Genomic DNA, 11947 nt, shown 5'->3' with positions numbered 1-11947 from the left:
TTCAGTTATTAAATATATGTAAAATATTTTATAAATCAGATTTGCTCGCACGTGTATGAGAAAGGAGCAAAATCGCCTTGGTGTGTGAGTTTGAGCCGGGACGGCGGGTGTCTTCGCCCTTCCATTTTCCGCGATGGGCTCCGCTTGCCCTTTCAAATCAGTGAGCGGCTCACTCGCGCAGGAAATGAATTATTACCTCTCAGAGGGGGGATAGAGGAAAAAGAGAGAAAAGCAGGGGCAGAGACTGGCAACGTTAAAGCGTAGTCAGTAAAGAGCGCACTGAGTCCATTGCTGGTCTGAGAAATGAGCACCGGCTGCTGGAAAAGACTTTAAATAGCCGCTGACATTTACACTAGCTCACCATGACTGCTCTATAAATGCCACTGTGAGAGGGACTGAAAAGCGTTGCACACCTATGATGAGTCAAGAAAATTATAAGACAGTTCATATTGTTTTTCTGGAAAAATTATGATGGAACAGGTGAACCAAACGAATCCCCTTAGATCTGTTAATGTTGAAAAAAATATCACAATTCACTTGTTCTATATGTGTTACCAATTTATTATGCACGATAAAGCAGATGTAACACACAGTTTCTGCCAATCTCATTATTCTTGAGTACCTATAGAGCAGTAGGCCTAATGCATACTTTGTCTCTTCGAAGTGTCTTTAGTTTGATCACATTTATAAAAGACAGAGACAGCTGTACGATTATTTCAGAAATCAGACGACCTCCTGAAGGTGTGCAGGGGGGCGGAACTAAAGCACAAGCACACAATACATCATCGCATTATCCCACCACAACTGTTGATTCACTATAAATTCTTGTTGTTTACCTTATGCAAAACACAGACATTTGACTCAGGTTTACTTACCGCGTGTGGTTCATGATCTTTTAGTGCTGGGACTGCTCCATCTATCAGTTCTCCAATCTCACGATCTCTAAATTCAGCGATTTATTTATTTGAGAAACAGTTGCGAAAGTTATTACCGTCTGCTGTTTTACTGTTTCTGCTGTGTAACCCGTTTTTCAAGTCTGACGGCAAGTTAAATTGATCAATTGATTCAACTCAACTCAACTCAACTCAACTTTATTTATATAGCGCTTTTTACAATTTTCATTGTTACAAAGCAGTTGTACAAGAGACACATTGAATACAAGTATGAATTCTAAATTCTAAAGCAGCCCCCCCGGCCAGGCAGATAGTGCAAAACAATATGCAAACGGTGGTGAGGAACCCAAAAACTCCCATCGAGAAAAAAAACCTCAGGGGAACCCAGGCCCAACCAGGGGATTCCAGTTCCCCTCTGGCAAAAGCTGCTGCCTCTGCACAGGCTCAACAGTGCTTGCACAACAAGGCTTGATAAAAATATAAAAATTAATGATTTAAGATTATCATTAACAATCTAATAGCATTTGAAATGTTGTAGGAAAAACAAGGATTCGTCCTTTTATTTCTAATCGGCACTCCTGTTCCTCCATATGTTAGCATTAATATCATTGACTTTCATCTTTCTCATGACAGACAGCGTCATTGCGTCAGTGTTGAGTGTGAAATTATATACCTATTATGTCATTCTAATGTTCCGGTTTGTTTAAAGATGTCGGTTCCTGGAATTCATCGTATACGTTTGGCTTCAGTTCAGGGGGTTTGCAACTTGACCTGTTTGTAATACATTAATACTGTTTTGTTCATTTTATTGAATAAATACATAAAGACTGTACTTTACTCATGTGTTGTGTTTAATGGTTGACGAGTGGTAGGTTTAGTGTAAGGGGTGGGATTGGGGTTAGGTGCTCTTAAAATATCTTTGAATCCATAAACATTTATTACACCATTAATACTTTTACAAATGCATATCAATCGCTTTAGTACGCTTAAATTTAAAACATGAAATGTTGTCATGATAACATAAATGCACAACCTTTTGAGTTGTTGAAACTTGGAGGCCAGACTCCGAAATACAGTGAGCAAAGGGCTTCAATGGCATGCTTTTTCTCCTGCTCTCACAGGTTTACACGTGGGCGTGCTTTTTCAGGTTTTTCAGGTTGTCCAAAAATTTCATGTGAATTTCATGTTCAAAATGTTCATGTTCAAAAAAATTCTCCAAACATATACAAATCTTCGTGGAAGTACATCGAGCATAGAAATACTACTTTATATGTCCAACAAATTTTAAGCTCGTTTAACATCGTAAAGAAGTCAGAATGCATGAACCACTGTTGAACAACCCCTAGATGCTTTTTTTGTCTGTGGTGTATGGTTGACTTTTGGAATAAAGAGGCAATGGTCCCTTTCTGTAGTTGTACTATTTAGTTCCATTGATATTGACACATTACACAATATTTACAATATTATTATTTTTATATTTTTTGTATTTGATTTATGATAATATTAATTTGTATTATTGTTTCTATGTTTAATAATTGTATTACATAAATGATTTGTAGATGTCATTTCTATGTTCATTTTATTAAAAAAACAATTTGTTGAATATATCCTGTATTTGGTCGCATTTAAACAAACCATGTGATGTGGCACATTGACATCTAGCGGTTGAGCTTGGTATCTGAATATATTCAAAATATTGGACAGAGAAGTTTAGCCAAGCAATGATTCTTCCTGGTTTTTTTTCCGTTATCAGAAATAATCTACAGGCATTCTATTGTTTGTGAATGTGTGACGAATAGTCACAAAAGTGTGCTTGGGCAGTAATTTTTGTTTATGTTGTTAAGATGAAACTGTCTATAAGAGACTCATTTCTTCCAGGAAAAAAAACCATTGGTTAACAATTAATAAAAATCCAATTAGTTCTTGATAGACGACAAAATGGCTTCTCTTTTTCTGAGAAGCCATTTTGCTCAGATAAAAACTTGTTGTTCATTCTCTCATTTGCTTACTCCAGCTTGAATCCTCCTCGAAGCATGGCCTTGTAAACTAATGGTACAGTTGAGCATGATGACAAAATGTTTATATGCTCTCCTACTCGTAAATCGCTTTGGATAAAATTGTCTGCCAAATGAATAAATGTAAATAAAGATTACGATAAAGTCTAATGAAAAAAAATGTATTGATTGCAGATTTCAGTCATTTTGATGATAGTGTAGTAGTCCGGACGTATTGTTCACGATGTAATTACTCTGTCCACTCCATCATTTTGAACCACTCATACCCATCACGCCTTCCTTTTCTCACATGACTTATCACCTGTATTTCACATTACTTCCCGTCACACTGACGACAAAACATGCTCACGAAAGTAACCAGAGTTGCTGCTCCGTTCTAAACGGTTTCGAGGTGACGTGGCCTCCTTTGCCTCCTCTGAGAAAACACCTCCGCCTCTTCCCTTATCTACCTAACTGCTTCCTTCATAGAGGCTCCCCGCAGAGCTGATCTCTCCACTCGCACTTCTCTCTGTTAAATATTCCAGCCCTAATAACATGTTGAACTGACACATTAATACCACTTCAGATCATGTGTAGCTGAGCCCTCCATGTCCTCATGTGGGTGACGGAGCGTTGGCGACCCATACTGATTTCTGATTTAATCTGGTTTTACCCTTTGCTGTGCTTCTCATTCTCTCTCTCAATCTCTGTTTGATGTTCAAATTGTTACACTGGCCTGCCCAGCAGAGACTAAACCAGCTCTGCAGGTTGCAACACAGTACACAGTGTTACAGGGGTGTTTGTGACTGGCCTGACTGTACAGAAAAAAGTGTCACGCAGCCAACAATCTGTCTGTCTGCGCATGGCTGTGTTAACCAAGGCATAGCTTATATTTTATATGTTCACAACCGGTTAAAAGTTAAGATAACTAAACTTCATTCATTATTCAAGAATTTTTCTAGATTGTAAAATAAATAAAAAATCCATGGTAACCAAAAGCTTGTGTTATATTATAGTATCTTCATATTAATTGCTTAGAATTTGTAGAATTAGCACTTTCTCAGCCAGGTTTTCTTCAGGTCTCATCCTGAGATGCTTTTAAACCATACTGAAGTGGTTCTCATTGATGCTGCGCTCTTATTGGCTGCCTTCCATTTCAAACGTTTTTATTAAATACAATTTTAGTTTTCTAATGAAAAAAAGTTACTATGTTTTTGTCTACAAAATAATTTCAAATATGTAAGCAAATGCATTTAGATCAAATGATCTTAACCTCTTACTCAACCTCTTGTCATTTCAAACCTGTATGACTTCCTTTTTTCCGCAGATCACGAAAGAAGATATTTTGGAGAATGCTGTTGACTAGCACCCATTCACTTACATTGGTTTTGAGTCAATACTAAAGAAGTGAAAGGGTGCGGGCGCTGTTTGGTTACCAACTTTCTTCAAAATATCTTTCTTTTGTGTTCAGCGGAAGAAAGAAAGTCATACAGGTTTGAAATGACAAGAGGGTGTGAAATTGATGACAGAATTTTCAGCACAAAATACATTTCAGTCTAGTGATCCTAAACTTTTTAACAGAAGTGTATATTTTTTTGCCTTCGTTTCATTACACTTGCTATTAATGTTGAACTCTCATTATTTTCCACAAAATGCTCCCGTTATGAGGGTTTAGGAAATTACATATTTTGCATTAACGCTGACAGTAAACGGATAATCTTGAGCATTTCCTTCCAAAAATATAAATAGATGACATCTGTCACCGTCTCACTATAGTTACCACACTCTGAACCAAAACAGCTCAAGATCCATCAGAACAGCTTCCACGATAACAGACAAGACGGTGTGTCAGAGCAAAACAGCTGTAATGATTCAACTCCGTCTTGCATGTTAATTACTACACCTTCTGCACGGCTGCTTATGAGGCTAATTATAAAGCACACGGGCGAAGATTTCAAAGTGTCTTTCCTTCACAACGACGAAATGTCAAACGGGAGTGTATTCACGGGTAATGGCGCGTGGAAAGATGCAGAGGAACTTCTCAACCACGTTGGGTTGCTTTGATGGTTATGTTTGAGGAGCAGCACACCGCATTATCCTTAATAGTCCACACCATCAAAGCTGCGTTCATTCGAAACAATGGCCCTGTTGCTGTGCTTTTCCATGCTAGGCCTCGCCAAGCAATGGAACATTCGCCCATGTTTATTGAACCTACCGTTTGCTCCGTAAAATTGTTAATGGAAGAGCGCACGCTCGTGTGGCATTATTAAAACGGTCACCGTAGTGCAGTTTATATAAAGTCAACACTTGTGGTGTCAGCTGACCCCCAGCAGGACTGCCATTTTGTTGACCTCTACTTGAACCCAGTATTTTTTATTTATTTACCTATTTTGACAAGCTGTCCCTGAGGCAGCTGAGCTGTGTCGAGTTTCACCCCACTTCAAAGGGAGAATATGGGCCTGCTTTGCATAATCAAGCGGAGAGAAGCAGAGAAGCTACAGCGGAAGCGTGCAGTGTCTGATAATCTCTCTTCCACCATTACAGTTTCAGGGCTGCTAACATGCAGCAAAATTAAGCTGTCATGGAATCTGGCCCTGATTACAGCCATGTGTTTATCTACTGTAGTTAAGCTTGATCTCAACATGCAAGCCGCTAATGCGCGAGGGTCATACTTTAAAGAGCATCAAAAAGGGCAAACAGGCTTAAATGTTTTCAAGAATTTGTAGGAGTGTAAATCGTACAAACCTAAAATCATTCTCACTTTCAGATGTAGAAAACAAAATTGGTGAAATAGCCATGGTTAATCTCTTAACCTTAGAGGACAGCTGCTCAATGTCTGGGCCGCAGCTGCAATAATCACAAACATATCGTGTTAATAACGAACACGGCTAGGGGCTATCACAATATATACCATGCATCTGTTGAAATTGTGCTATACTTTTCATACAGTGGTATATCTGTAATGCAATAACTGCAGTACTCTTCAAACTTGAATGATTATATTGGAAGTCATGGCTTCTGTACTATATAAAAAACAGCATACCTGTTGGATCTTTTAGATTTCCTAACAATGTAACAATTTTCTTTGCTTTAATATGTATTAATATGTAGTCACTAGAAAGCTAATATTGGATATACTGTAAATGTATTAATTTTAATGTATTACTTTATTTTTAATTAATGTCCTTCAACCTCCCCCCAAAGTGATAAACTACCCTTCATTTGTAAATGATTTACTTATAAAAATATATGCTTTTGATCGATACAGTGCATTTAGGCTATACATTTTATAAGTGTGCTTTCGTGGTTATCTAGATAAATATCTTACTATTTTACATCGATCTGTATTCTCAAATATGTGCTTTAGTGTTATTCTACATAATGTAAAGAATACCAAGTTTTAAGCCAAAAGTGCTTTTTAATCATGGCCGTAAACAGGGTTTGAAAATTAGTGAGGTCTGGGGTGGGGTGTTAATAATCATACCTTATATTACCAATAAAGGTAGGCACCTCTTGGGGTTGGGAAGTCAGGGTTGCTCTGTTACACTAGTCACTCAGCATTGTTTTGGAGGAAATGATTTTATATAATTAAAGTTAACAATGGCATGCTGTGAGATCATTCCCATAATAAAAACAATGCAACTCCTCACTATATTAACTTCCTAAAGTGTGTCATTGCATGAAAAAAACACACTGTGTGCAGACTGGATACCAACGCATTCCCTCAAATCTTTCAATGGGACAGCCACCCGCATTAAGTAAAACTAATTAATCTTCTACACCATGGACAATAATGTAACGCAGACAGAAGAGTTTTAAACTTCTGATTATTCATTCAGAGCTTCACATTTTATTTTTGAACATGAAGAAATTACCGGTGACCTCATAGCTGGCTACGGCCATGTTTTTAATAGTTACCCTTTGTCAGTTTACATGTGTTTAAAGTTTGGTGTATGTAAATAATTTGTCTCCGCTCGTCGTGGTGGTGCAGTAAATCTACAATTTATTGGGGAAACATAAAGAAGTATGTTGACTTGCACAAACACACACTTCCGCCATTATTGTTTGACTTGCATACAGAGTTTGACTTGTACAGAGTTGCATATTCTCAGTTTACAAGGAAACTACAATGGTATCATTTTCAAAAACTTGCACTTTGAGACCTGTTTTCAATTTCCAGGTCCCTAAATGCAATTGGCATACAGCCAAAACTCTACGATATTTACCGTTAGTTTGCAAGTCAATTTAACTTAATTGTACTGAACTGACTTAAAATTGAGTTGTAAAATACAACTGTTTTCTACAACTACAACTTTTTACTGAATACAACTTATTTATTTTACGTAGATTTTTTTTACAGTGTTGGCTAGGCTCATTAAAATGAAAGGAGTTCGGCCCATGAGGCGAAAGTGCTACTGCTTTGTGACCCCTGCTTTCTTGAGTTGAGTAGCTCTGTCTTAATGACTGTCACCTAGTTTTCTTTTTTATTAGTACTGTACTTCATGATGATGGGTGACACCTCTGAATATTGAGCTTTGCACACCTATTGAATATTGAACTCATTATGATTGTGCTCAAATTCGACATACCTGTAGATGAAATCCTCTGACCTTTCTCTTTTGAGAAAACACCTAACCGCATGTCCTGCTTCCTCACTTAGGTCATAAAAACCGTAGGTCCAAATACCAGCCTAAAAGACTGCGACGGGGGAATGCTGAGATAGGTCTGGCCTTAGATCCTGTGAACTCCTCATCAGCAGGGTCAGTCACAGCTCAGTGCGGTTTAATGACCATCGCTTTAAAGTAATGGCTTGAAGCTGCTCTTTTGCTGATCTGAGACCAGTTTTACAGGTCTGTCATGGGCATTTATGTTGGGCCAGTTATTTTCCTGGATCAGTTTCAGAAAATGATTTCAACTGAAGTGGCTTAAAACAGCACATATTATCCTTTTAGCTGCAGCCATAAGAGTCTCCTGTGTTTTATGTAGCATGTTAAATATGATTCTTAATAAAGCTGACCATATTAACTAACTGACCAGCCTACCATTTAAATGAAATGAATAGTGCTGCAAAATGTGAGTAGAAAACTAAAGAGACTGCGAGTGTGTGTGGGCGGGTGTAGGCTGTTATGGAGAAAGATTTTTAAATGCTTCATTAATTGGACTCTTAATAGCTAGAGACATTTGTCAGAGTCAGTGAGCAATATGAGCACCTGATCCATGTTCATATTTTATTGTGTAAACATATTCTGATTTTTATTATCGGACCCAGATGCTTAAAAGGTGTTAATTAAAGTTTGGCTGTACATTCTCTATCTCAAATTATGGTATGTATCAATCACAATTTCTCATTACTGTCCTTCGGTGTTTAGACCTGGATTAAAGCTGGGTCAGCATTTTGCCATTCACAAATATAGATTGTGATATTGGGGAGTGATAGATCACTACATTTATTTTTACATTTATGAATTTGGCAGAAACTTTTATCCAATGTGACTTACATCGCATCATCCTATATACATTTATACTTAGGCATATGCAACCCCCTGGGATCGAAGCTACGACCTTGCGTTGTTAATGCAATGCTCATACCACTGAGCTACAGAAAAGCTTACCATGATTATGATTGGCACTAGGTCTCACTCTCTTCATCAGGAAAGGACTTGATCTATATAAAGATATCAGTGTTGAAGGTTAACAAATCAAGCATGAGGCAGATACAGAGATGAACAGGAAGAACAGCATGCGGGAGATGAAGTGATGTTGAATTAAAGGAAAATGTATGGAATAACCCAAAGTTGTGCTTCGATATCAAGTCCAACTTTGTCTGACTAGAAACAGATTAAACAGGTAATATTATTCTGACGCAGACAGTAAAAAATGATTGCTTAACGTTTGTCTTGTGATGTTATTAAGAACTTTATGATGAAAACCATAGAAAATTACAAAGGTTAGTAAATATATAATCCAAAAATAATAGATCATTAATTGTAAATAATATAAGGTAATAAATGATATGCTATACAAATGTATGTTTATACTCTCAAGTCAGAATACAGAACACACATAAACGCACACAGAAACACACACATGCATGCACACATTGCATAAACTCAGATCCTAAGATGTATACCGCAAAATCCTGAAAACAGAAACAGAAAGCTAACCTATTCTGGGAAAAACTAGTCCACTGGTCCATATTCTGTCATTTGTGCCAGAAGATGTAGGGAATATTATATTACATCACTTAATTTCAAAAGGTTACGGCTGAACTTTCAGAAAACCATTTTCTTTCCTCTGGTCCCTGGTGTCAGATCCATAACTGCCTTAGACATTGAGAGACTAGAGAGACCTGTGATGTTATGAAAAATGTTATGGTGTCACTCTTTTAGATATAATGACAGGCATATCAAACCATTATCTTTATAGTTTAAAAATACATGTGAAATAAAAAGTTACTGAAAATTGTGGTTGTGCATTCTTTAGTTTTACATAACATACATGAACAAAAACTTAATAGCCCTTTCAAATATACATTTTGTACAGATAATATTTCAGCATATCACACAAGTAAGAGAGCTGTTGTATTGAATACCAGCATGGCATTCATCGGAATGTAGGCATGAGGATGCAGGATGGTGCACAGATGGAAAAACACCTGGAGGGTTTTAAAATTGGTTGGAATGACAATGTTTCCAGCAATAAGAAAACTCTTTAATCAAAATACTTTAGCAAGGTTATTAAAAAAATAGCAATTAATTTCCTTTCCATGGTAAAGTTATTTTTTTTCTTTCTTGTTTTTCTTCTTTGTCAAATATTCATTCTCTGATGATTTCACTCTATTACAGAGCTCTTCCAAGCGTTTTGGGATCTTTACCTCATTGCTCATAACATGTTGATGCATCAGGCCATTATAAACACAGTTTGGTCTCTCTTGAACTGATGAGCAGGCAGATTAGTGTTACTTAAAGTGCATATTTCAAGTTGTAGACCCCGGAGAGTAAATGTTTAGAAAAATAGCATAGGAATTATATGTTCTTTAAAATATACTCAGAAGTACGCTAATTAGGCTTCTGGGGACGTTTTTTGAGAGAAATGTATTTTCCGCATCTATAAACCGCCAAACCGGAAGTGACGTAACGAGATGGATTGCGGTCGATGTAGACAATAGGAAAAGAATGGATTGCGATGACAATGAGAGTTCGTAGAATATTATAAATGTTTATTCACATTCGTATGACGGACCACTGCCATATAATTATTAGCCTGCTATGCAGACAAGAGAACAGGGACTAAACGGGTAAAACATGTGGACACGATTTCCTGACAGGAAAGAGTTTGTGCAACCTCTAAAAATGCAATTGTAGTAGAGTAGGCGGGGCGAGACCGTGGTTCGAGTTCGGTGAGTAATTGTGAATTAGCGCCAGCTGTGCGCACACCGGGCTCGAATCACGTAGGAGATGGGAGCATAAAAGGAACGAGCGACCGGACCGTCGAAGAGAGAGGACCGGGCCCGAACTTATGTTATGTTTGTATTTATATTATGTTTTGTTTTGTTCGCCGGCGGTCGTCCGTGAGGGGCCGCCGGCTGTTATATTACTTTATTAAATGTTTAAATGTTTGCCGGTTCCCGCCTCCTTCCTTCCATTTTATTGAGATTTGTTACAGCAATCATTTACCTTGACGATGAAAAATTAAAAGAAATAACTAGTTAAAACAGACTCACTCACAACCTCCAAGATAGTCTGCAGTGATCAAAGGCAAAGTGGCGCACTTTTCTCCCTCACGTGACGTCAAATGACGTGATGTTGAAAAAAAGACGGTCAAAGAAACGGTCACTTCTTCTACTAAATTTGGGACCTTAAATTTTGAAAAACATCATAAATCCGGCATTAACTTTTCATATGGTATTTTTTATACAAGGTAATATAAATGCAAAATGCACTTTAAGAAAAAATGAATGGAATTTGAGGAAACCAGACTGATGATCTGGCATGATCTGTTTGGCAGAATGAATTGACTAGTTTTTGTAAAAAAGAATATATCGCCGCAGTCCTTCTGAAACTTGAATCTCTATATTTCCTGATTTTTATTGTTTGCCGTATTACAGTTTTTCTCGATTGCTTAAACACATGTCTTACAGCTATGCCTCGTATTCTCAAAACAGTAAACACAAATCCATAAGAATATACAAAATAAAAGAGTGCAGATAGAGCAAAATGCAAGAATAAGCTTCAGGAAAAAATTAAACAGTACACTACTGTAAAGCAAATGAAGATGATCTTACAAGACAAGAAAAGTTGAAAAACCAAAGAAAATATGGAACTGGTCATGCAACACAATACAGTACACAACTGCACAAACAACATTTACATTCAGGCATTTAGCAGATGCTTTTATCCAAAACGACTAAAGGTAAAGGAAAAAAAAACAGTGAAGCCATTGGTCAATAATAAGACATATGTAAATAAATATGGCATCATCTGCACCTTTGCCCCAATTTCGTAAAAGTATACTAGTTTCTGCAAAAATATGGAGCAGGTAATAAGGCTACAAATACACATTTGTAAACTTGACCATCACAAATTTGAGGGTGTACACGTGCTGCAGTTTACTGGATACAGAATAGTGAAATGTCTCTCATATGAAGTGTGTTGTGTGATTATACTGTATGTGTAAGTAGAATAAAGCCCAGTAGATGATTCTAGGATGCACAATTATCTGTGCTCCTATGGATATGATCCTGAGATTCTGATTGGTGTGTCATCCGATTTGGTACTGAATGTTTACTGATGGATATATGTGTGCTATTTGAGTTCACATCTTGACACTTCAGTTCATTATATTGTGTGTTTGTGTTTTCTAAATGAGAACAAACCTTTGCAAAATGAAGCTGTTTGTGTGTGGGGTTTGTACAAGTTAGTGTATTGTTTTGAGAATGTGTTCAAAGTTGTCAGAAAATGGTGAACTGTTTCATGAATTGTGTGTTAGCAATCGAGAAAAACGGTAATCAACCTTTATGTTTGTCTCTGAATTTTGCAAATACCTAATCAGTACAAAGAA

This window comes from Triplophysa dalaica, chromosome 2 (assembly GCF_015846415.1).
Source record: "Triplophysa dalaica isolate WHDGS20190420 chromosome 2, ASM1584641v1, whole genome shotgun sequence".
Taxonomy (NCBI): domain Eukaryota; kingdom Metazoa; phylum Chordata; class Actinopteri; order Cypriniformes; family Nemacheilidae; genus Triplophysa; species Triplophysa dalaica.
Note: the sequence above shows the minus strand (reverse complement) of the source record.